The sequence below is a fragment of the Schistocerca serialis genome, chromosome 9 (genome assembly GCF_023864345.2).
Source record: "Schistocerca serialis cubense isolate TAMUIC-IGC-003099 chromosome 9, iqSchSeri2.2, whole genome shotgun sequence".
Lineage (NCBI taxonomy): Eukaryota > Metazoa > Arthropoda > Insecta > Orthoptera > Acrididae > Schistocerca > Schistocerca serialis.
Genome location: NC_064646.1, coordinates 176,497,679 through 176,523,486, shown reverse-complemented (window position 1 = coordinate 176,523,486; position 25,808 = coordinate 176,497,679). Strand labels below are relative to the sequence as shown.

General features: G+C 42.5%; 1 protein-coding gene across 1 annotated transcript in view; it reads right to left on the bottom strand.

Annotated features, from left to right (window-relative positions):
• Positions 1 to 24,242, bottom strand: part of LOC126419183 (putative fatty acyl-CoA reductase CG5065) — a 274,492-nt gene extending 250,250 nt beyond the window's left edge. Inside the window, exon 1 of the mRNA XM_050086314.1 lies at positions 24,145 to 24,242. The gene's annotated coding sequence lies outside the window, so the exon portion shown is untranslated. The remainder of the gene's footprint in view (positions 1 to 24,144) is intronic.
• Between the last annotated feature and the right edge of the window lie 1,566 nt (positions 24,243 to 25,808).

Here is a 25,808-nt window from a genome sequence, read left to right as displayed (position 1 = left end):
GAAACTCAGTCATCTGTAGAGTATAGACGATTGGCACAGGAAATGACAGTTGACCCCGAACGTAAACATATGTTACATATTGGGCGTAAATAGGTGAAGAGGTCCATTGCTTTCCAATTACGTTATTAATGAAAAGTCGGTGGAAAAGTAAACAACCGTAAAATACCTAGGAGTAACTGTCCGAAGCGACCTATAATATATTTAAGGCTATTAATTGGGAGAATCTTACGGAAACGTAATTCATTCACTAAAGGAATGGCTTACAAAAGACTTCTTTGACCGATTGCTGAGTATTGTTCATCAGCCAGGGACTCTTACCAGGTAAAATTAGAAGAGATTAAGGAGATCCAACGAAGAACGGCACATTTCGTCACATGTTTGTCTGGTAATCCTGAGAGCGTTGCTGAAGTGCTCACCCAACGGGAATATCAGTTTCTATAAGAGCGCGGTTGAGAATCACGATGGAAATGGAAATGAGCGTTTGGCACCATTGACCGGGAGGTTCCTTACGGGGCAGGTCCGGCCGCCTTGGTGCAGGTCTTTTTACATTCGACGCCACATTGGGCGACCTGTGCGCCGGACGGGGATGAAATGATGATTAAGACACTACAACTCCCAGTTCCTGAGCGGAGAAAATCACCGACCCAGCCGACAAAGAGTTGGGCAACATATTGCTTCCTCCCATTTATGTCTCGTGAAATGACCATGACTAGAAAATGAGAGACATGAGAGCACATAAGGATGTTTATCGACAATTGTTCACCACTCGGAGCATTCGCCAGTGGAACAGAGACGGGAAAACTGATGTACCAAAAATGTTCAAATGTGTGTGAAATCTTATGGGACTTAACTGCTAAGTCACCAGTCCCTAAGCTTACACACTACTTAACCTAAATTATCCTAAAGACAAACACACACACCCATGCCCGAGGGAGGATTCGAACCTCCGCCGGGATCAGCCGCACAGTCCATGACTTCAGCGCAACAGACCGCTCGGCTAATCCCGCGCGGCAATGATGTACCAGATGTATTCTCCGCCACGTGACGTGACGTTGTTTGCGAAGTATATACAGGTTACAGGTTTAGACAAAAATATTGTAACACCGATAGAAATGGATGCTTGGACATAAATGCAGATGCTAGTCAAGCTTCCCGGCCGCGCTGTTGTATTTGACCACGAAGGGCATTTGTGCAATGTCGTCAACAAGTAGGAAGTGTCAGCCGTGGTCAGAACAGTGTTCTTTGTAGCTGTGAGTGCACTGTGTCGAAGCAAAGTGAATCAGAAGGTGGGCAAATTGCTTGTTCTCGTATGGTGCGTGCTTCCGTAACCAACCTAGGCGAAGTATTTGATGCTTCAAGAGGCAACGTCTTGAAGATTTGCAGCATATATTGGGAAACGGAAAAACATCATCCGGTAGGTTACACCACAGACGAAAGATTGTGTTGAGCGATCGCGACGGACCCTCATTCAAGAACATTGTGACGGAAAGTAAGAGGACGACAGCAGCAAAAGTCACTGCAGAACCGATGCCGCACTCGTGAAGCCTTTCAGCGCCAAAACAACACGAAGGGAGCTCCATAAGCAGCGAGCAGTAGGGCGAGCCGTAATTCCAACATCACACGTCATTGATGCTAATGGCCGTAACATAAAATGTGGTGCTGAAGCTATAAAACCACCACTACGCACCAATGGAAGAAACTCATTTGGTCAGATGAGACTTGTTTCACACTGTTTGCAACTACCGACCGACGTACCTCACACGAGTGAAACACGACATCGCTTCGGTGATGATTAGGGCAGCTATATCGTGGTATTTCATGGTCCCGAAGATTACTCTACAAGGTCGCATTACTGTCAATGATAATTTGACGATTTTGGCTGATCCCATGGTGCCATGTTTCTTCCCTAATGGCGATGCTGTATTCTAAAACGACAGAGTCGCTGTCCGGACAGCTCGCATCGTGCAGGACTGCTTTTGTGAGCACGAGGATGAACTGTTGCTTGTCCCTTGACCACCACAGTCAGTAGATCTCAATCTTTTTCAACTTTTATGGTTTACTTTGGAAAACTTGCCATTACTTTGCGGGAAGGATGGTATAAGACTCACTTGAAAAGTTCATAGTACTCATACATATGCATTCTGAGACGACTGGAAGCTTTTGTAGGCACGGGAATGGTTCTGTTTTTGGTGTTTCCACATTTTTGTTCAACCCTTGTACACTCATGTTCGGACAAAAACAGACCACGTTGAACGACCAGAGATAGGACGTTCATACTCACAGAACATCTACATTAGCATGTTTCTGCAGAAATGATTAACATTTGAACCATGTCGGCCCGCGGGTTCAAGATCAACATCGATATTGCGGCGCAACACCAACCACGGGTAAAATATGCCTGCGGCTCCCGCTGTCGTAGACCTACACCGAAGATAAAAAAAAAATGCCGTGTGGCTAGGGCCTCCCGTCGGGTAGACCGTTCGCCTGGTGCAAGTCTTTCAGGTTAGCGCCACTTTGGCGATTTGTGTGTCGATGGGGATGAAATGATGATGATAATAACAACACAACACCCAGTCCCTGTGCGGAAAAAAATCTCCAACCCCGCCGGGAATCGAACCCGGGCCGTTAGGTATGACATTCCTTCGCGCTGACCATTTTTTGTTGTTGTCGTTGTTGATCGTTGTGTTTGGTCGTTGCGAACGTCAGTTTGAAAGAGGGCGCATTATTGGCATGAGAGAATGTGATGCACCTATCCTGGAAATTCTTGCTCGTGTGAGACGAAGTGTTTCGGTAGCACGAGATGGGTCAGGTCACCCCCCACCACCCCCTCCCGAGAACATAGACACTTCATCTGAATGGCACTGCAGGACAGATCTGTGTCTTCGTCGTCTCTGGCGCAACAATGTAACACATCGACCACTATCGGGAGTGACAGTCCGTCGCCGTTTATTACGGTATGGGTTACGTGAGCGTTGCCGGCCGAAGTGACCGAGCGGTTCTAGGCGCTACAGTCTGGAACCGCGCGACCGCTACGGTCGGAGGTTCGAATCCTGCCTCGGACATGGATGTGGGTGATGTCCTTAGGTTAGTTAGGTTTAAGTAGTTCTAAGTTCTAGGGGACTGATGACCTCAGAAGTTAAGTCTCATAGTGCTCAGAGCCATTTGAACCATTTTTTACGTGCGCGTCGTCCACTTCGCCCCCTGTCTTTGACGAATGTGCAGAAACATGCTAGACGGCAATGGTATATGGAACGACGTTACTGCGGACAGGAATGATATCAAACAGTGTTTTCAGACGAATCACCGAAGACTGGTGGCGCGGCATCACAGTGACTGCATTCGCACAAGCATACATCGCCAATTCAAGGCCTTGTGGTGTGGGACGCTATTGGGTACAACCTCAAATCACAGTTGTTGCGTGTCCAGGGTACTGTGAGAGGTGTGACGTACGTGAATGACATCCCACGACCGCTCTTCATACCCTTTCTGCACAACATGCCACACGCCACACGCCATTTTTCAGCGAGACAACGCACGACCATATACTGCTGCATGAACACGTGCCTTCTTGGTGTTACAGGATATCAGCCTTTTGCCCTGACCCGACAGGCCACCAGACTTGTAGCCAATCGAACCAATCGAAAATGTGTGGGACATGGTGAAACGACGGATGGAGCGTTGTCACCCATTGCCAACCACCACAGATGAATTTGGAACAAGGTGAACGCAGCGTGGCCGGCTATACAACAGGACATCATTCGCGCCTTATACGCGTCGATGCCATAACGTATGGAACAAGTTATCAGGGCCCATGGCGAGTCCTCTACCTAATAGGCAACAGGACGCATGCTGAACCGACGTGACTGAAATGCTAATCATTTCTGCAGAACACGCGCATGTACATGTCCTGTGAATTAGAACGTCCTATCTCTAGTCGTTCAAGGTGTTCTGTTTTTCTGCACATGAATGCATTTGGGGTGACCTGCCTCAGCTGCCTGAACCTGTCAAAATTCGAAGAAGTATCAGCGGTAACGAGTGCTCAACGGTAGTCTCGAAAGAGAGGTGAGATGGCAGATTATGGACCAGCACGTTACGGGACCTTGGCCTCGAAATTTGTGGTAGGAGGCGGCTGCTGTTTCCCGCTCTCCCGATACTGCGACCTCAGGCAAAATGAGGCCACTGGGGTAAACTATAGTTCTTTCTCGGGTCGCCAGCTGGCTCTGTACCTGTCCTCTCAGCTCCAAACCTCTCCCAGAAAAATAGCGTGTGTACCCAGCCGATAGGTGGAAAGCATCAGGGAAGCATAGCATTTCTGTGATATATTACAGGGTAGGATATAAATTTAGATATTAGGAAGTCTTTTCTGAAGGTACTTGTGTAGAGTGCAGTCTAGTACGGAAGTTAAACGTTGACGATAGAAGAGACTACGAGCTTTCGAAGTAATTGCCGCAGAACAATGCTGAGGATTCGAGGAGTAGACCAAAGAAGTAGTGAAGACTATGTTTATCGGGTAGGTAACAACGAATGTGACTAACGCAGGTTGTCCGTATCGGTATGATAAATATAATTTGAGTTGCAACTGAGTAAGAATGGCTGCAAATATTAGCAATGTAACTAATAAACGGTAAACTGGGTAGAAATGAAGCAAAGAAGACGTTTGTGGTACATCTTGACTCAAAAAAGAGATCGCCTGACAGCACATGCTGAAGCATGAGGGAAATCGTCAGTTTCGCAGTGAAAGGAAGTGTGGGAGTAAAAATTATGGAGGCAGACCAACGCTTGAGTACGCGGTAGTCATTCAGAGATGAAGAGGTTTGCTACAGTGTAGGCTGGCGTTGAAAGCTGCATGAAAACCAGTCTTCGGACCCAAGACACAAGAACAGAATCACAGACTTGAAATGGACATAAACAATTATTCGAAACTAGTCTCGACCGACGGTGTTAATTGCTGTTAAACAGTTATTTGTAAGGCTATGTTAATGCCGAAACTCGTGATACAAGCGTCTGCTTCATGACAAAAGTCATCACATGGAGGTATTAAGGTGCGAACCTAGAGTTGCGCTCTACCAAAGCTACGGGATGGTAGTTTTGCTACACTACATAAACGAGATAATAAACGGCGAGATTACGAGTAGTATAAATAGCAGTCGGTTAAACAGGAAGAGTTTCCTGTCGTTACTGAGAAACGCTGAAGTTGTTTATGGGTAACTGAGGCATGTATAAGTTCGACGAAGTATTGAAGCGATGTCTGCCATATTTGTAATTTGCGTTTTCCTTTTATTTTACCTTTTTGTTGAGGAAATGGAGTATTCTATCCCTATGTGGTAAATCTTTACTGTTTTTTTAATTCTTGCTAAAACATCCTCCTGTTTCACATTACAAATAAACAATTTTCGAATAAAATCTCTATTACACACTGACAATTTCAATTTTGCTATACATACTGTTTGCTCCGAAGTAACAGGCAGTAGGATAACTACGTACAACAAAACATTCTGTAGCTTACCTAGCTCTTTGTGTATCGTCACGCAGGTTCTAGACGACTCACTGCTTCTGGTTTTTAGTGGATTGCAGTAAGACACTGATCGCATACGTAAAGGGCGCGATCGTTATAAGATAACGCCCAATACGTATGCAACACACCTGACGTACCGGTATTACGGGTTCTACTAGGACATGAGCCGTTCACAGTTTCAGATGGACTTGTAGTTTCGTAAATGTATATCAAGAGAACAGTTTGTAATTAGTGCATCAAGTGATGTTTTAACAATCACTAACAATTGTAAATCATTAAGCACTCCTGTGGAAACAACTGTGTCAAGTTAAGTAAAACTTTTTATCATTTATGTAATATAGCGAACTAATATTCCATGCATCCTAGTTCCTATGTGCCATCTCACCAAGCACTCAAAGAACCCACAGTTATGACCAGGCAATTGTAATTTCGTCTGGTCACAACACCTCAACTTTAATTCCTTTGCAAATTTATCCTTCGTTTCGTTTACTACTTCCTCAACGTGCAGACTAAATAACACCGGGGTTGGCTATAAAAATGTCTCACTCCCTTCTCAACTACTGCTTCCCTCTGATGCTTTTCAACTCTTATTGTTATAGTCTTATTTCTGTATGAGTTGCAGAAAACTTTTCACTCTTATCCCTATTCCCTTCAAAATTTCAGTGAGTGTATTCCAGACAATATTGTTAAATACTATAAACGAACTACCGAATAAGAAGTAATTATCCATTATCTCAAACGTGAACTCTGAGCGGGCTGTCTGTAGCTGGTCCTTCATTTGGTAACGAAATCAGTCTTGGAAGCACGTGAAGAAACTACTCGTAATGTCCGCATCAACATGTAAAGAGTATTGACAGCCGAACACCGCGTTTTCTACAATTCGACAGCACGTGAGTAGGACAACGACAATTCACAAGCATTTTCACATAATGTAGGACCACGTTATAATTCCAGTTCTGCACGCTTTCGTTTCAACAACACTCAAAATATCGTTGATCATCATTGTACGAGGGCGTGCCTAAAAGTAATGCCTCCAATTTTTTAATGTGAAAACTCCTAAAGCCATTTAAATGAAACAAACATTATTAACATTCAACATCTTTATTCTTCATATCTACGTATTTATTTCTCAACTTAGTCACCGTGGCGACGATCACATTTCTACCAACGAGAGACCAATTCGTAGATGTGTTTCACTTTGTTGACGGAGCCACAACTACACCTCTGCTTGCAAGGCCTCATCACTATCAAAGTGAAGTCCTCAAAGATGTTCTTTAATCCTCGGAGACAGATGAATATCGGATGGGGGCAACTGGGGACTGTATTGAGAATGATCCATGGCAGTGGACCAAAGACGTCAGATTATTGCAGATGTCGCAGGGCACGTGAGTGGTGTGCCATTGTCTTGCTGAGGGAGAGGGTGTTCCATTTGTGGACAAACTATTCGAATTCTTTCTTTCAGTTTTCTAAGGGCTTCTCACGCACCAACTTACGTAGACATGTTACACTCCGCCATGTTAAACACTACAATTCAGAGCCCTTTAGCGCCAGAGGGTCCAGCTTGGTCAGCGAAGCGGGAAAGTTGACCGTGTACTATCTACAACCTTTAATACCTTAGTAGATGTTAAGAACAGAATAAAAATCAGAGGTAATACTTTTCAGCACGCCCCCGTACGAAAAGACCCTTCCCACTAACGCAGTCATATTATTTCGTTAAGTATGGACGTGTGTCGATGCCTATGGTAAGAGAGTTTACGCCTCTCTAGCTGAACATTTTTGGTATCAGCAGTACTTATACAGCATGGAGTCTTACTTCAGCGCCCGATAAATTCCAGAAGGAACATTTGTTATCATTCTGATCAGATTTTTACCGTGAACATGTCATATCTCTAGGTTCTTAGAAGCTTATCAACGATTGACGTTGGTATGCTTAAAGGGCGAAGATGGATTGCCTGTTTCGTACGAGTTGCATTCAAGTTCTAAGGCCTCCGATTTTTTTTTCTAATTAACTACTCACCCGAAATCGATGAAACTGGCGTTACTTCTCGACGTAATCGCCCTGCAGACGTACACATTTTTCACAACGCTGACGCCATGATTCCATGGCAGCGGCGAAGGCTTCTTTAGGAGTCTGTTTTGACCACTGGAAAATCGCTGAGGCAATAGCAGCACGGCTGGTGAATGTGCGTCCACGGAGAGTGTCTTTCATTGTTGGAAAAAGCCAAAAGTCACTAGGAGCCAGGTCAGGTGAGTAGAGAGCATGAGGAATCACTTCAAAGTTGTTATCACGAAGAAACTGTTGCTCGATGTGCGGGTGCGTTGTCTTGGTCAAACAGCACACGCGCAGCCCTTCCCGGACGTTTTTGTTGCAGTGCAGGAAGGAATTTGTTCTTCAAAACATTTTCGTAGGATGCACCTGTTACCGTAGTGCCCTTTGGAACGCAATGGGTAAAGATTATGCCCTCGCTGTCCCAGAACATGGACACCGTCATTTTTTCAGCACTGGCGGTTACCCGAAATTTTTTTGGTGGCGGTGAATCTGTGTGCTTCCATTGAGCTGACTGGCGCTTTGTTTCTGGATTGAAAAATGGCATCTACGTCTCATCCATTGTCACAACCGACGAAAAGAAAGTCCCATTCGTGCTGTCGTTGCGCGTCGACATTGCTTGGCAACATGCTACACGGGCAGCCATGTGGTCGTCCGTCAGCATTCGTGGCACCCACCTGGATGACACTTTTCGCATTTTCAGGTCGACATGCAGGATTGTGTGCACAGAACCCACAGAAATGCCAACTCTGGAGGCGATCTGTTCAGCAGTCATTCGGCGATCCCCCAAAACAATTCTCTCCACTTTCTCGATTATGTTGTCAGACCGGCTTGTGCGAGCCAGAGGTTGTTTCGGTTTGTTGTCACACGATGCTCTGTCTTCATTAAACTGTCGCACCCACGAACGCACTTTCAACAGATCCATAACTCCATCACCACATATCTCCTTCAACTGTCGATGAATTTCAATTGGTTTCAGACCACGCAAATTCAGAAAACGAATGATTGCACGCTGTTCATGTAAGGAAAACGTCGCCATTTTAAGTATTTGAAACAGTTCTCATTCTCGCCGCTGGCGGTAAAATTCCATCTGCCGTACGGTGCTGCCATCTCTGGGATGTATTGACAATGAATGCGGCCTCATTTTAAAACAATGCGCATGTTTCTATCTCTTTCCAGTCCGGAGAAAAAAAATCGGAGGCCTTAGAACTTGAAGGACCTCGTATATGATTCTCCATATGAAAGAACACGGATGTTATTTTTCTGCTATTGATGGTTCGTGGACGTGAGAAATTCCTCCATGCAGCAATGAAATCGCGAATCGGCTGTAGCCTTTTCGATCTATGCATATTGGTATCTCACTTAAAGTTATACGGAACCTAACAAGAAACGTAAATGAACGTAGTTTCTTTTCAACACGAGTCATGTTTCGGTTGCAGGTACTCAGTGGTAGACATATTTACCAAGATACAGAATAAGCCGTTGCTGCAAATTCTATTGAAAACTCAACAAACGGGAGTGCTCCGCTGGAAAAGATATACGAAGAGAAGGAAGCGACGCCAGTTACAACTGGAGAGTAGCAGAGGATTCCATAGCGGTTGTAATACAGCCATTGCCAAGCAAAGTGCGCAGAACGGGACGCGTCTGGATATTAAGTGGCCCTGTACTGGATGGAAGAAACATGTGGCAGGAATACGTGGGCAGAATGACACGGTCCAGTAGAAGTCAATGCCATGACTACTGGGGAGGCCAAGGGTTCGTTATCACCGCCCTGCCCACACATTTTCCCACATTTTCCTAAATGTAAACTGACTGTCTCTAAATCGATGTTTAGCGTACAGTTTTAGAAATGTAGGTATAATATTCGCTATCTTCTCTGTTTCCTTTATGAATGACGTGATGTGAAAAGAAAAGTCCCATATATGGTCGTCCTCTATTGTAAATTTACGACCGAGGCCTCTCAAACACTATTTCTGCCTTTCGCATGTCCGTAACGAGTGGCGTCGAAGTCCGTGCAAATATATTAGTCGTTCCCTGTCCTGTTCCACTGGTGAATGTCTCTTTCCAAGCGTTTCATCCAGTCATACGGGGCAGATGTTTTCATTATTTTGATATTTTTTCCTTCAATTTTGTAACTGAATGCCCTTCCTGTCTTCCATAGTATGAGGGCAGTATGTATGCAGATCTGTCTCTGAACTGCGTAAGCTTTTTGCTATGTGTTATCGTATTTTAATTGTTTGTGTACCTATTTTCTGAGGTGGGACACTGGGAACCACCCCAGCGTTGAAAACCGCGTAAAAACCACGCTCGAGCTGGCCGGTGTCCCAGAGCAAAGGGCGTTAAACTGCCGTCCGGATTCGATCGGGATGTGCCTCACCTTCCTGTTTCGTTAGCTGATGCCCTTGTCTAGTTTTGAATAACGTACCAAAAAGAATACCCCCATATATGGTCTTTAATTATCCCAAAGTCAAAACCGAGCTGCATGTATTACTTACTACTGTACATGTTCGAAGCAATGTCATCGTTTTTCCAGCGATTCCCATGAGTGTATGCTGAGAATTCCTATATAATTTTTATGTAAACTGAACCAGTAAATTATACCCTAGCAGCGAAGTTATGAATTGCTCCTCTCTTTCTGTAGTCCAAAGTCTGGAACAACACTCCAGAACACGTCGTTCGTGATTCTTGCGTATGTTGCCCAATGTCAGTAAACAATACAAACAACACTATCATTTGGCTGTCGTAACAAGCATTTTATATTGTTTCGCAGTGTTACCAAGAGAAAATAATAAAACGTAATCTATTTTATAATATAAACAGTCTGCTTGAAGCTATACTTTTATGTATGAAGATCATATGGATTCATCCATGTGAGAGGTATTCAAGGCCTGGATTTTGTGCTCAGTCACTATGGATTTTCTCACAGTTAATCAGTGATGATTTTCGGTAGGTAATCCATGAAAGTACACTGATACAGACCGTTTGATGATATTTACCGAAACCTTTGTGTAAAATAGGAACAAGAGAATTGTATATTGGAGTCGTAAGAAAACTGGGGGAGGATTTACCTTTCGTTAACAATGTTCTCAGACGTTAAATTTTATGATACATAATTCATGTTCAATAGCTGTTAACAAATTCTCTTTAAATCCCCAAGGCATGTGATCTGAAACTGTGATTTGTAGAGAGTGCCAATAATGTATCAAATGAAACGTATCAGAAACGTATTAATATTGTAAGTAGGCTGTTTAGGTTCTTATATTGGTAACGCCACCGCCACGTAGCGCTCTGTATGAAAATCACTGGCTGTGCTGTGTGCAGTCTGTGGCTGGGTGGCATTGTTGGAATTTGCTATTGTAGTGGTGGGCAGCTGGATGTGAACAGCGCGTAGCGTTGCGCAGTTGGAGGTGAGCCGCCAGCAGTGGTGGACGTGGGGGGAGAAATGGCGGAGTTTTGAGAGCGGATGATCTGGACGTGCGTCCATCAGAGACAGTAAATTTGTAAGACTGGATGTCATGAACTGCTATATATATTATGACTTTGGAACACTATTAAGGTAAATACATTGTTTGTTCTCTATCAAAATATTTCATTTGCTAACTATGCCTATCAGTAGCTAGTGCCTTCAGTGGTTCGAATCTTTTATTTAGCTGGCAATAGTGGCGCTCGCTATATTTCAGTAGTTCGAGTAACGAAGATTTTTGTGAGGTAAGTGATTCATGAAGGTATAGGTTATTGTTAGTCAGGGCCATTCTTTTGTAGGGATTTTTCAAAGTCAGATTGCGTTGCGCTAAAAATATTGTGTATCAGTTTAGTGTTGATCAGAATAGGTAAAGAGCGAAATGTCTGAGTACGTTCAGTTCTGCTCAGCTCTTTGAAAATCAAATAATGTAAGAGGTTTATCAGCACAGTAATTCATAAATTTTTCTAAGGGGACGTTTCATAATATGTTCCCTCTGTTATGTTGACTGAACGTGTTACAAGTATGTGATAAAATCTTAAAATTAGAACCATATATTTGTACAGTATGAATCTTACGTTACTGTACTAGCGTCATTCAATAAGTAATGCCCCACAATCTTTTTCTCAGGACATATTTATTCTTAAGAATTCGAATTTGCTGACAATATCAGTCAATATTTCTTGTGCATTTAGTATTCTTTTTCATAGTTTCCATCATAATCTATGGCATTACGCCAGTTTTGTGTTATAGCATTATGCCATGTTGGTAAAATCTCTTGTCCTGGTTAGTGTAGCCATGTTTTCACTGCGTGAATTACGCCCTCATCATCTTCAACGTGTGTCCCATTATCCCAAAAAAGTTCATCACGATTTTTACGGCAGAGGGAGCTGCTTTGAATTTCTCCATTTTAGGTGATTGCGGAAGGTGCCACGCCAGAGATTGTACTTTCATTTCCGCTCAAAGTACTGCACTCATGTTTTGCCACATAACGATCCGTGACAGAAATGGCTTTTCTTTTAACCTTGTGGTCTGTTGTGAGCATTCGTGGAACGCATCTTCAGCACATCTGTGAATTTTCAAGAGTCTCAATCATTCACACGCGCTTAGAGTGCTCACAGGTAGTTGATGCGAACGCGGAACTGCACGAATAATGGAATTCGCGCCATTCGCCATGTCGGGAACAGTGGGTGATAGGATGTCCTGAGTGTGGCCGATCATGACAAGGGCGCTCCTTCCTGGTGGAAAGGGGAGGGGAGAGGAGGGGGGTGGTGAGCACGTACCCCCTCCATACTTCTACAGAATGGAAGAAATATGGTGTAATCCGGGATTTTTCTTTCAAGAAAATGAGCAAAAAATGGATATTACATAGGTTTTTAACAGGATAGGAACTGGAACTTTATTATGGCTACTTACAAGTGGCCATTCGTCTTCCAAAACATTAAAAGTACTCCATCCCCCCCAGGTCCAGCCTCTCCCCTACAAACAACCGTACGTGCGCCCTTGGAACATGAAGGCAGTTTCTGCACTTCCTGACGCTGTAACTATTGGCTCTTCTGGCAACACAACAGTAACTCTCTTCACCAAAAATTGCAGCACGACGCTTATAACGAGCGTCTTGGGTAGGCGCAACTTGATGGTTCAGCGCCGCTCTGCCATCTGTTAGAATTGTTCGAAACTTTGCACGCACGCGGAAAAAACATCATATCTGAAGCATCTAAAAGGATGTTTTCCGGTATTGCATTTGCGTGGCATCGCCGAAAGACAGAGACGATCTACAGCAGTGGTTTCCAGCCTGGGGGTAATTATACCGTGAGGGGTAAAATGTAATTTTCTAAGGGGTAAAAATAAACGATTCGATTCAGTTTCAGTCAAGAAACTAAATTATTTTCAGAAGATTATTACTATTATCGAAATTTTGTAAGAATCTAATGCTGATTATATAAGTTGTCAATAATCACTTTTTCTCAGCCGGTCTGGGTGGCCGAGTAGTTCTAGACGCTACAGTCTGGAGCCGCGCGACCGCTACGACCGCAGGTTCGAATCCTGCCCCGGGCATGGATGTGTGTGATGTCCTTCGGTTAGTTAGGTTTAAGTAGTTCTAAGTCCTAGGGGACTGATGACCTCAGAAGTTAAGTCCTATAGTGCTCAGAGCCATTTGAACCATTTGAACTTTTTCTCAATTAGTAGCATTAGTGCGGTGGACGTTACAGATTCCTCACATAGTCCACCCACTACACACATATGTTGCAGTATGTCCCGTACATCTCTGATGATAAAAATGAGACACATACGTAACAAATGCTAAGTATCTCAAGAAAATTTCTTCTCCAAGTTGTAGATAGTACCCACAGTAGTCCGGAAATTTCTTCATTACTCGCTTCGAAACAGAGAAACGAATTAATCGACAGCACGACACAGCAGTACCTACGTAACGGCTACTATAGTGTTGTACACAGTATTATTGTTATTATTATTATTATTATTATTACTATTACTGGCTGTTGTCAGACAAAAAACAGTAAGAGCCTGAAGACTTCCAGTTTCTGCCACTTCAGAAGTAAGAAGTAGAGCAATCAAGTGATTTTTGAACAGTAAGTACCATGCACACATTGTAGTTTGGTTGATTTTAAATGGGGTTGCAATGTGCGGGTCAAACAAGTGCTACAATGGAGAGTAGTAATGCAGGAGGAGTATGTTTTGTAACAAGTGACTATCCTCACTGTGGATAGTTAGCTTTGTTATCTGACAAAGAGTTGTGGATAGCACTTGCGATGCACCACGAATTCCTTCGTCATTCGTTCTAACACCACTGCGCCCTCCCCCCTCCCCCTCCCCTCCCACACACACACACACAAACACATATATATATAAAGTACATTTATCTTTCATCATTTTCAAAATAAAAGTGTACCAAGAAAAGTCTTTCATTCCACAGTTTAGTTAGATGCTAAAGTTGGTGATAATGTAGGGAAATGGGGGGGGGGGGGGGGAACAGACGACAGGGGGAGGGGGGAGGACGTGGGTACTAGCTGATGTCTGATTTCATTCAGGGGTAAAGATCTAAGAAAGGTTGGGAAATACTGATCTAGAGTAATATGGAATTCCGAAGTAAAAACTTCAACAGGCAAGATTGCTATTTATAATTTTATTTATGATTACCGGTTTCGGCAAATCTAAGTTGCCCTCATCTGATCTACAAAACATATAGATCGGAAATACAAGCATAATCAGGTTCGATATAATAAGTTCTGAAACATACTTTCACGAATGGATGTATTCAACATACCTTACGCAAATACACTTCAGTAAATCTCCACGATATGTATAATGTATCGTGTCAAGTCGTAACACGTCATTCCAGGAACATGAAGACAGTGATACAGCGATATGCCAATAATAAAATAACATTTATATAAAATATAATGCATATTGCACTAACTGCACAAGCTCATATTCACACAACGTATGAAAGAAGACAGAAGATCACAAGTCAAAGGAAAGATGTTGGAAACTACCACCAGATGACAGTGAAGTAGTAAACATAGATGTATATAATCGTCACAAATAAAACATAGGGAAGAAGTTAAAGTCAAGGAATACACAAAACAATGCAATGTATACATTTTTGTATGTTATTATATCAACTAATTATCCAAACCAGAGTATATTGGAACAAAAAATTCCTTCTTTTTAATTTTTTATACAAATTCTTATAGAATTTTTTAACTCTCTCTAAAAATTTCTTTACAATTAAAAATCTTATAAAAATGTGAAAGACAGTACTGTACATCAATGGTACTAATCTACTGCATATATATTCACAACAGTTATAAGTACAATGTGGAACTTATATCGCCATTAAACAATCTTACAGAAGATCACTCGAGGTCTGGGTGATAAAAATACAGAAACAATAAGCGAAATACTTGAAATGTGTGTGAGTGGATTTTTTTTATTGCAGTATACTCTGGTTTGGATTACTAGTTGATAAAATGACGTACAAAACTGTACATATTGCATTGTTTTGTGAACTCCTGCATTTAACTTCTGCCTTATGCTTTGTTAGTGACGATTGTATTTCTGTGTGTCTACCACTGCAACGCTACCCTCTGGTAGTTGCTAACATATTTGATTTTGACTTTGGATCCTTAGTCTTCTTTCATCTGTTGTGTGAATATGAGTTTGTGCAGTCGGTGTGACATGCATGGTATTTTATGTGAATATTTTTTGTTTTTAGTGTCATGCCGATGCATCACTTTCTTCATGTTTCTGCAGTAACTTGGCACGATATATTGTACTTACGATGGAGATTTATTGAGGTGTATTTGCACAAAGAACGTTGTATACAACTATTTGCGAAAATATGTACCCTATAATACCACATGTAGGGGCGGTACACGTGTAAATTAAACAATGTATGTAAAATTTAATAGATGGGCCATCTTCCAAACACAAATGTTGAAATTTTACTTTCTTTCTATTTTATTAGGGAATATATTGTACGTTTCTTCTTCTTTATTAGAGAATATACTGCCTAATGGATGCTTCAACAAATTAATTTACTATTCAAGCAGTTTTTAGTTCTTTATTTTGTTTATTTAAAAAATCAACTTCTGATATCTAACTGTAATATCTTTTCATTTTGCATCTCACAAATTGAGTATTAAGAGCAGTCCACTTTTCCTAGGTTTTGTATTACTATAGAAATACACGCAATTATTCTCGGTCCATATCATGTCCTACTGTTCATTACTGATTTCACTCACAGCAGCATGCAGAAGTAATCGACATTTGCGTCGTGTGTTGTTCTCTTATTAGCAGAGTTAAAGCTGTTGATTGGTATGACGTACACTACAGCCAACTGCGTTGCAATTCTAAACAGCGACCGCAGTGTCAACTCTGAGTCTGATATTAACAGCCCAGTTGGGACTATGTGCATAAACAAATGGTTTTAATATTTTAAATTACATTTGCTGCATTTTAAAGATAGCCACGCAGTGAGAGAAATCAAGGTATGCAATGAATATCAGCTGTGGCTGATTGCTGTACCCGTCACTGCTTGAAATGAATACAGTCGCTGGGCACAAGTGTTTTCCCTGTGGAATCTAATCGAGCTATAGCTGTTGTCCCCGTTTTACATTCAATTTATATGCAGTACATTATCTACCTTGGACACTTTGAATTGTTTTCATAATATCTTTGTTCGTCTCATTTAGCGTCGTTTGTTTTTCGATTGGTACGTGATAGCTTCCTACGATACCTATTTTACTGTATTGTATGTTTCCCCCATCGTTTGTGTATGGAAAATTTTGTTGGTTCATGTTCCTGTACTTATTATTCAATTTTCTGTGTTGATTTTGTGTGCTATAAGATAATGAAATGTGACAAAATGCGTAGTACGGAAACAAGCTTTACATGGACTCAGAAAATCGCAAGAAGATGGTTGTGCAAAAAGCAAAAATTAATGCTGTTGTAACAAGCCACTCACAATTATGATAACTTATTTTCGTATTTTACTTCCAAAAGAACTTGGTATTTATTTTTTCGGTAATCTTTGTACGAAACGTTCGGGAGAAGTACGTTCTGCGTGTTTCCAAGCAACTGATCGTGAATTCACTTGAATCGCAGTAACTTGCGGGAGGTACCGGTAAGGATACGACAAACCAACGGCGAAATGGTCAGCCACTGTCGTCGTAGATACTTCCAGCTATCTTGCATTTTCCAGTAGTTGTTGATACAATTTGAGCAGTGTCATACTCGTGACCTTCAGTACAAGTTTTCATTTTCGAGATCCTCATCTGTCTGTAAACGACTGCTGCCAACTTTGAGTCAAGAAGCCGACGTCGTTTGGTTTCCAGACTAATTCTTCTCGCTTAGCTCAGGAGAAATCTTTCGGAGGCCAAAACATACGAAAGTATGCCGTAAGGGCCATGTAGGACAATAAGAAGTCATGAATGGTAAACACACAACACTTGCGTAATATTCTACAATATTTATTATTTAACTAACCGGTTTTCAGCTGTTGGCCATCATGAGTACAAAGATAAGTACGTGTGGCCTTGAATTTTGTGAGATCATATCGGTCGGTATAAAATGTTGATAGCTGACACGTAGTAATGAAGATTCGTATTCAGGACGTGTGGAGTTCGAATCTTCGAAGGGCATAGGTTTCCTAAGGTTTCGCCAAATTACTACAAATGAATGTTGTTATCTCAATTCCTGCCGTGCGGGATTAGCCGAGCGGTCTAGGGCGCTGCAGTCAGGGACTGTGCGGCTGGTCCCGGCGGAAGTTCAGGCCCTCCGTCGGGCGTGGGTGTGTATGTTTTTCCTTAGGATAATTTAGCTTAAGTAGTGCGTACGTTTAGGGACTGATGACCTTACCAGTTAAGTCCCATACGATTTCACACACACACATTTCAATTCCCTTCACGAGCCTGATGTATGTATCCTTCCCCATCATTCAAATGAACTGCTGCTCCGTTTCTGACGACTTTCACATCTGTAATGACGAGACCCCGCTCTGATCATGATAGCCTAAGGGCTTAGTGACCCTACAGCAGTAGAACAATGAGAAAATATTCCGACCAGCCATAGTATCATCAAATGTCGCTGTTTCGCATTTCAGGCCATATCTTTTCTAAAGGCAGCATCATACGTTTTATATAGAGAGCAGCAAGTCATTTTTCTCAGCGTTTCGTCAGCCATTTCTTGCTCCAGACAGACCTGAAAAACAGAAATCTTTTTACCCTAAGACGGTGCATTCTGATGGCTGTATTAATTCTAGAAAGAACGAACCGTAGCCGCAGTTGTAGCATGATTTATATTGGTCACCTCAATAGGTACACCACGTTCCAGTTCAAAGTAGTGCGTGATGTTACGTCACAATGCAGCACCGAGGCCTAGGCAAGCATGGAAAGCGAGAGCGGGGGCAGACTTCGCGGGCGGCCGCGGCGGTTTGTAGCTAACGTTATTAAATTCATTGACGATGACGGGGAGAATTGAGTGAGGGTGTTGACGGTAAACGTGCTAGCAAAATGGTTCAAATGGCTCTAAGCACTATGGGACTTAACATAACAGGTCATCAGGCCCCTAGAACTTAGAACTACTTAAACCTAACTAACCTAAGGACATCACACACATCAATGCCCGAGGCAGGATTCGAACCTGTGACCGTAGTGGTCGCGCGGTTCCAGACTGAAGTGCCTAGAACCGCTCGGCCATTGCAGCCGGCTGCTAGCAAAACATTGAGTTTAATAAGTCGATTATGTACAAATTATGGCAGGAAGGGACATAACGTTGGGATGAATGGAGCTGGTGCATCTACCCCAAAGAAGAAGAAGAAGAGAGAGAACCTTTGTGCACAAATAATTATCACACTGACGATGTGGATAAATGTATTAGGCACCAATTTACACCAGATTATAAATACAAGAAAATGTTAAGTTTGCGTAAACTTCACAGCTTTTGTCGCACAGCACAAGACTTCAAAGCTAGCAAAGAAGGCCTTGTTTGGCAAGAAGGCCATGATTCGAATTCCTAGAATTTAACAGGCGACATTCACTCTCCCTGAAGGTTATTTGTACGACGTTTGGAACTATTTATTTACAGCTCCCACAAAGTAGATGCGTGTTTCAAAGTTTTACTGACCCTCGAAAAAGTCACCAGCATTGTGCATAACCCGTTGTCAGCGATGTGGAAGTCGTAGGATACTCTTAGCTGTGCCAGTTGTGTTGACAGTTGGAGCGGCGCGGTCTATTGCCCGACGAATTTGTAGCAGTTCTGAAGCGAATGCCGTGAAGTGTTTCCTAGAGTTCAGAAATCGAGCTGAACTCACGAGGGCTTAAGTCAGGGGAGTGCAGTAGGTGGTATAGCACTTAGCAGCCCAATCAGTCAAACAAATCAGTAACAGCTTGCACTGCACGTGCTTGAGCATTGTCCCGCAAAATGATGGTCAGCTCCTGCAGAAAGTGTCATCACTTCTGTCTTTAAGCTGCTCGTAGGTTGTGTTGCAAAAATAAACAGCATAGAGACAGAAGTGATGACACTTTCTGGAGGACCTGACCATCATTTTGCAGAACAATTCTCAAGCACATTCAGTGCAAGCTGTTACTGATTTGTTTGACTGATGGGGCTGCTAAGTGCTATACCACCTACTGCGCTCCCCTGACTTAAGTCCTCGTGAGTTCAACTCGATTTCTTAACTGAAGGAAACACTTCACGGCATTCGCTTCAGAACTGCTACAAATTCGTCGGGCAATAGACCGCGCCGCTCCAACTGTCAACACAACTGGCACAGCTAAGAGTATCCTACGACTTCCACATCGCTGGCAATGGGGCTATACACAATGCTGGTGACTACTTTGAAAGTCAGTAAAACTTTGAAACACGTATGTATTTTGTACGACCTGCAAAAAATGAAGAATTACTGCAAATAAATAGTTGCCATGATTAAAGTTCCATCCCTCATATTTGTGCATTTTAACCAGATAATGAAAAAAGTTCTCGGTGTGTTTTTCACCAGAGAAATAGATAGGAGTCAAAGACGCTACAAGTATCATGGGAGGGAAAACTAATACAGCATTGCCCAACACCAAAATACTTTGCTGTCACGTTAGATAGAGCACTCACATAGGAAACATTGCATGAATACGAAACATAGAGTAGCTGCTTGAAACAACACCATGCATGAAATAGCTGGCACTACATGGGATGCACAACCCAGGACGGTAAGGACTACAGCTAGAGCCTTATGTTACTCAGCTGCGGAGTGCACATACCCTGTGTGGTATAACTCCGAACACGCCGAACAAGTGGATATACCACTCAATGGACCATGCCGAGTCACCACAAAAAAGGAGTAGCATGTGACAAGAAAAGAATGTCCACCTCCGAGATTGGAATATAGTATAAAGGGAAAAATCACCCTAGGGACATATAGAGTAGTGGAACATTTGGAGCTTGTTGGACAGACTAAGTTCCGGAGTTGGAGAAGCATCGTTAATAAACGGCGATTATTAGACGAATCGGTGCTGTGAGATTGTGGACAAGAGCAGGCACTATCCATCTCATAAAGTGTGAACTATGCCCAAGCACCTGCAGTGTTGAGGAACACGTGAAGGCTATCCCAAATGAGTTAGATGTGGCTAGCTTTTGGTCTAAGATTACCTAGGTATATAATATGACATGTGACATGTTTGTTCACGCATAGAATGTAGTTTGTTGTTACATACAATATTTTCATGCTTCTAATACGATTAAATAAAGTGTTCAAAGCACGCTTGTACCCTTCTGCTCAAACAAAGTTGTCACTAGCTCTTGTTAGAGAGTCATACTATCTCATTTATCATTTTTGGAATTATATTTTTTTGCCCAAAAAAGAGTGAATTACTTTGTCTTTGGGGTTTGGTTTAAGATGGTATCAGAATGAACGAGTGCGGAGCAGACGACATAGTATCAAATAAAGCAAACTATATTAGATTTTTAGAAAATATCAGTATTAAAACGGACGGTGATATATTTAGACGAAACCTGAATTCATAAATAATGAATATATAATTTCTGACAAAGTGATAACGTGTCCGAGAAGTATTGTCAGCATACAGTGTAGGTCAATGACTAATTGCTGTTGTACGCAGGACCTTCATGTTTAGACATGTAGCATCTGACAGCTCTCCACTTTATGTTAATATATTCGGGACTGCGCCCGAGACTCGCTCGTGCAACTGGCATATCATTTGGCTTCACCCTTATTATCTAAATAACTTGAAAACACCGCTAACTTACACTTGTTTAGAGGTCTGATGATGTCACTGTCATCGGAATTGTGCTCAGAACCATAAAAACATTCATTCATGCAGTCATCCGGATCTCCATTCTCATTAGGAACATGTGAATCATCATCGTCACCCGGCCGGAGTGGCCGAGCGGTTCTAGGTGCTACAGTCTGGAACCGCGCAACTGCTACGGTGGCAGGTTCGAATCCTGCCTCGGGCATGGATGTGTGCGATGTCCTTAGGTTACTTTTGTTTAAGTAGTCTAAGTTCTAGGCGACTGATGACCTCAGATGTTAAGTTCCATAGTGCTCAGAGCCATTTGAACCATTTGAGCCACCACCGTCAAAAACATCCGAAAATATTTAAGATTCATTCATTACCTCCCGTTTTCTGAATAGGACCATCTCTAAACGCAGGAGAAACTTGAAGGCGAAAGTAGTAACTATTTGAAATATCAAAATATAGTCAAAATACTAAATACGCAAAAAGTACATGAAAGGCTATCAAATTTTATAAATGAATACTGGTGTAAACTCTGAAATAGGAGAAGCAGTTCAAATATATCACAGCACACAAAACACTAGTTATCTCGAATCCGTGAGTTACGGATGGCGTGAGAAACACGTGCAAACTCGGGACCTTTCGCAATGTGCTAACTTCAGAGGAACTTGGTGCTGGGCTACGCAACGGCAAATACATCATCGTTTCTTGTTCCTGGACTTAAGGGGAAGGAAATTCTCACCATTTACGGATAAAAAACGGGCCACATGCTATATGGTGCTGCCACCCCTATCAGGTCATCGATTCACTTTGCAGTATAATAATTTATAAACACTAAGATGAAATAGTGGGCTTCGAATCTTCAATAAAACGTGCTAGTGTAGATTTAGAAAAAAGAAGGGTCAGGTACGAGCAGTACTGGCGCCCTGAAGGTTCCGTTGACAGTGGATATACCCAGAGAGTCAGGAATCTCGACGATTTTTACCTGTCAGAAACTTTGATAGTGGAAAGATAGCGGTCCCAGGAGTTCCAGTTATCAAAATATGAGACATAAATGGTGGTATTCTTTGATTGCACTAACTTAGAAACGAAACATTTTTACAGCACCAAGGGACCACAGATCTTAGTGTGTGGTATAAATTTCAACTTGATGCGTCTACTCGTTCCTGAGAATAGAAGTCTTAACAGACGGGTAGACAGTCAGATAAAAAAATGTTTCTCGTGTGGTATAATTACATATTAACACTTTTCGGATTTTTTTTCCTTTATCAGCATGTGAGATCTTTTTGCTTGCCAAATTTCATGATTTCATAAGGTTAATGGGAAGTACTCTACTTGCTTTGTTCAAAGGGTTTGCGAGTATCAAAATGTGTGACATGAATGGCCGTATCTTTTATTTGCATTTCCTTACAAACTTGAGTTGATTACATCGCCAAGGCACCGAACTCCTTAGTATGGGACATAGATATAGAGAGGTTGAAAAATCAGCCAACCAGTTGCAAATAAAGGTTTATTAGCCCTTGACCTAGGTTTCAAAATTTGTAAAAATATCTTTTGAGAACTAGTGGGCTCTGTTATATCATATACCACTACCTCGGAAAAGATATTTTTACAAATTTCGAAACCTAGGTCAAGGGCTAATAAACCTTTATTTGCAACTGGTTGGCGTATTTTTCAACCTCTTCAGATTTACACAGTTGCTGTTTCGCAGCCATGTTTAATATTTTGACATATATATCAGCTTGATAAGCCTACCCTTTAGTGAGAATAAAGGTTTTTTAACAGTCGGACAGACAGATAGACCGACGGACAACGAGGTGCTACTATTTAGGGTTCCGTTTTCACCGACTGAGGTACGGAACTTTAAAAAAGACGAATTAACATAAGACGAGGAAGAGAAGACAGAACATTATCTGACAAGGGGAGGCCACGACGTTTGGAACGCAGATTTACTGCAAACTTCGTACACTCGTAGTACTCCGTGAGTACAACAAAATGTGTAAGCAGTAGCACGTACTTCTCAAGCGTTACTGAGAAAATCGCAAAATAATTTCGCTCTTCAAATATATATCATTTATACCATGGAGCGGCTGTGTGGTGACGGCACGGTAGCTCAGCGTGTTCGATCATAGCGAACGGATCAACGAACAATCTGAACGGGTGACATCGGACGTCCGTCCTGAACAAATACAGCGAACAATATAGAATTTTTTTTTTTTGTGTGGTTGGCGTCAAAGCTGCTGGATCGTGTTCCGTTCGTCAGTTTTTTTTTATTTTCAACAAAGTCGTTTTCTTTACTATTTATATTACAATTGATATGATTATAATGTAATATTCATAACTATCGACTAGTAAACAACCAAACGCATAAAGTAATACTGAAAATGTATCCTTGTCCGTGATTTGAGAAATCCCTTATACCTGGGAGGAGCCCGCAACGACTTGTTACCTCCAAGTTTTGACCGGCACAGACGGCTTTCGAAAGATGTGCAATTAATCGTCGCTTTCGACTTTACAAGTTGCAGGATGGTATTTTTCGTAAAAACATGGAAAAACAAAGTTAAACGGCAGCAGCTGCATTGAATAAATGCTATGTTTCCGCATATGCAAGGTCTTTTCTTGTTTTCCGTGGAAAAACAAACCTCGTTAAGATTTTCAAAACTTCTCTTTCAGACGATAATTTCGAAGCATACCATGCATAACGCAATATTTCCCTAAAAATCGGCACTGATAATTGGTTATGCAGTATCGAGTGTATTTTAATAGCGTCTTCCGAGAAGCAATTTCTCGTTCTCCTTCGATTAAATACGAACAGTTTTGAAGACACGGACAAGCATACATTTTCAGTATCACATTATGCGTTTGGTCATTTACTAGTCGATAGCTACGAATATTATATTATTTGTGATAATAAAAATTAGTAGACTGCCAAATAACATTGTCAATTTAATAAAAGTTTTTTAGGAAACATTTTGTTCTATATTGTTCGTTGAATTTGTTCAGGACGGACGTCCGATGTCACCCGTTCAGTTTGTTCGTTGATCCGTTCGCTCAGTTTTTTTTTTTTTTGTTAGAAAGGGTTGCTAGCGCTCTGATCGAATACGCTGAGCTACCGTGCCGGCAACACACAGCCGCTCCATGGTATAAATGGCCACGTACAGATATATATTTGAAGAGCGAAATTATCTTGCGATTTTCTCAGTAACACTTGAGAAGTACGCGCTACTGCTTACACATTTTGTTGTCCTCATGGAGTACTACGAGTGTACGGAGTTTACAGAAAATCCGCGTTCCAAACGTAGTGGCCTCCCCTTGTGAGCCACAGAGACACGCGAGCGCGGCTTACCTGCGGGACGGGTCACGTGTTGCGGGCCGCAGCCGACGGGAGGCTCGCAGGCGATTGTTGAGGCAGGACGCGCTGCGGGCTGCCTTCGAGAGCACAACTGCGTCGCCGACTGTCGGCCGCGAAGCGCCGTCCGCCGCTGCCGGTGCCCGGGCGGTGGGGGCGGGGGTGGGGGGAGGGGGAGGAAGGTGGCGCCGGGGAGGGGGCGGGCGCGCGACGCCCGAGGTCAGAGCGCGGTCCCGCTTACCCCGGAGGATCTGCCTCGCTGCTTTCTCAGCACCAATTACCAAACACTCGATGCCACAGGACAACAGTGTGGTGTGACAGACCGCTGTTGTTTTGATTCCTCTTCCCGTTCGCTCTCGACTCTTGTCGATCTATTGAGGATTCCACTGGCACAATTACTCGTCAAACGCACGCTCTGTGTGACTTGTCCTCAAATATGGCTCTGAAATTTTTACAATATTTTGACAGAAAAATTTACGCTTTGTAGAACAAAGAATCTTTGAACATATTCTCACTTCGAATTTAATAAATTTTTTGAGACCGAGAAGGTTATGTCCACGGATCAGCATGGTATTATACGAGGCCTGTCCAGAAAGTAAGTTACGATTGATCGCGAAAAGGAAACCACAGTGAATATCAGAAATGTTTTATTTGTAACAGTTAGCTACGCCTTCCGGCTACTTCTCTACGTAGTCGCCGTTCTGACTTAGACATTTGTCGTCTCGTTGTACCAACTTTTCAGTAGCCTCATCATAGAAGGCAGCCGTCAGTGCTTTCCGCCAATTCTCCAAGCTGGCCTACAGCTCGTTGTCTGTGCCAAAATGTTGTCTTTATAGACAGCGGTTCATGTGACCAGAGATGAAACTCAGAGGGAGACAATTACGGGCTATATTGTGTGTAATCAAACATTTCCAATTGAAAACGATGCAGGAGCATCTTCATTGCCCCTGCAGAATGCGGCTGAGAATTATCTCGAAGAAGAAACAGCACGACAGATATGTAATGTTGGCTGCATAGCTTCAGGCGAAATTTTTCACCAGGCCCTTGTACTTGGCGGGAGACACTACTTTCTAGACATCTTTACGTGCTCACTGTGAGCTCAGAAATGAGAAGAGCGACGTGATGCAAATCTAGCAGCTCGCCTCTGAATTGCTTCTATGTCCTCCCTCAATGCGACCTGATAGGGATCCCAAACGCTCGAGCAGTACTCAAGAATAGGTCGCATTAGAGTTTTATAAGCGGTCTCCTTTACAGATGAACCAAATCTTCCCAAAATTCTACCAATGAACCGAAGACGACTATCCGCCTTCCCCACAACTGCCATTACATGCTTGTCCCACTTCATATCGCTCTGCAATGTTACGCCCAAATATTTAATCGACGTGACTGTGTGAAGCGCTACAGTACTAATGGAGTATTCAAACATTACGGGATTCTTTTTCCTTCCTTCCCGTACACCACAGCACCATCAGCAAACAGCCGCACATTGCTATCCACCCTATCCAAAAGATCATTTATGTAGATAGAAAACAACAGCGGACCTACCACAGTTCCCTGGGGCACTCCAGATGATACCCTCACCTCCGATGAACACTCACCATCGAGGACAACGTAATGGGTTCTATTACTTAAGAAGTCTTCGAGCCACTCATATATTTGGG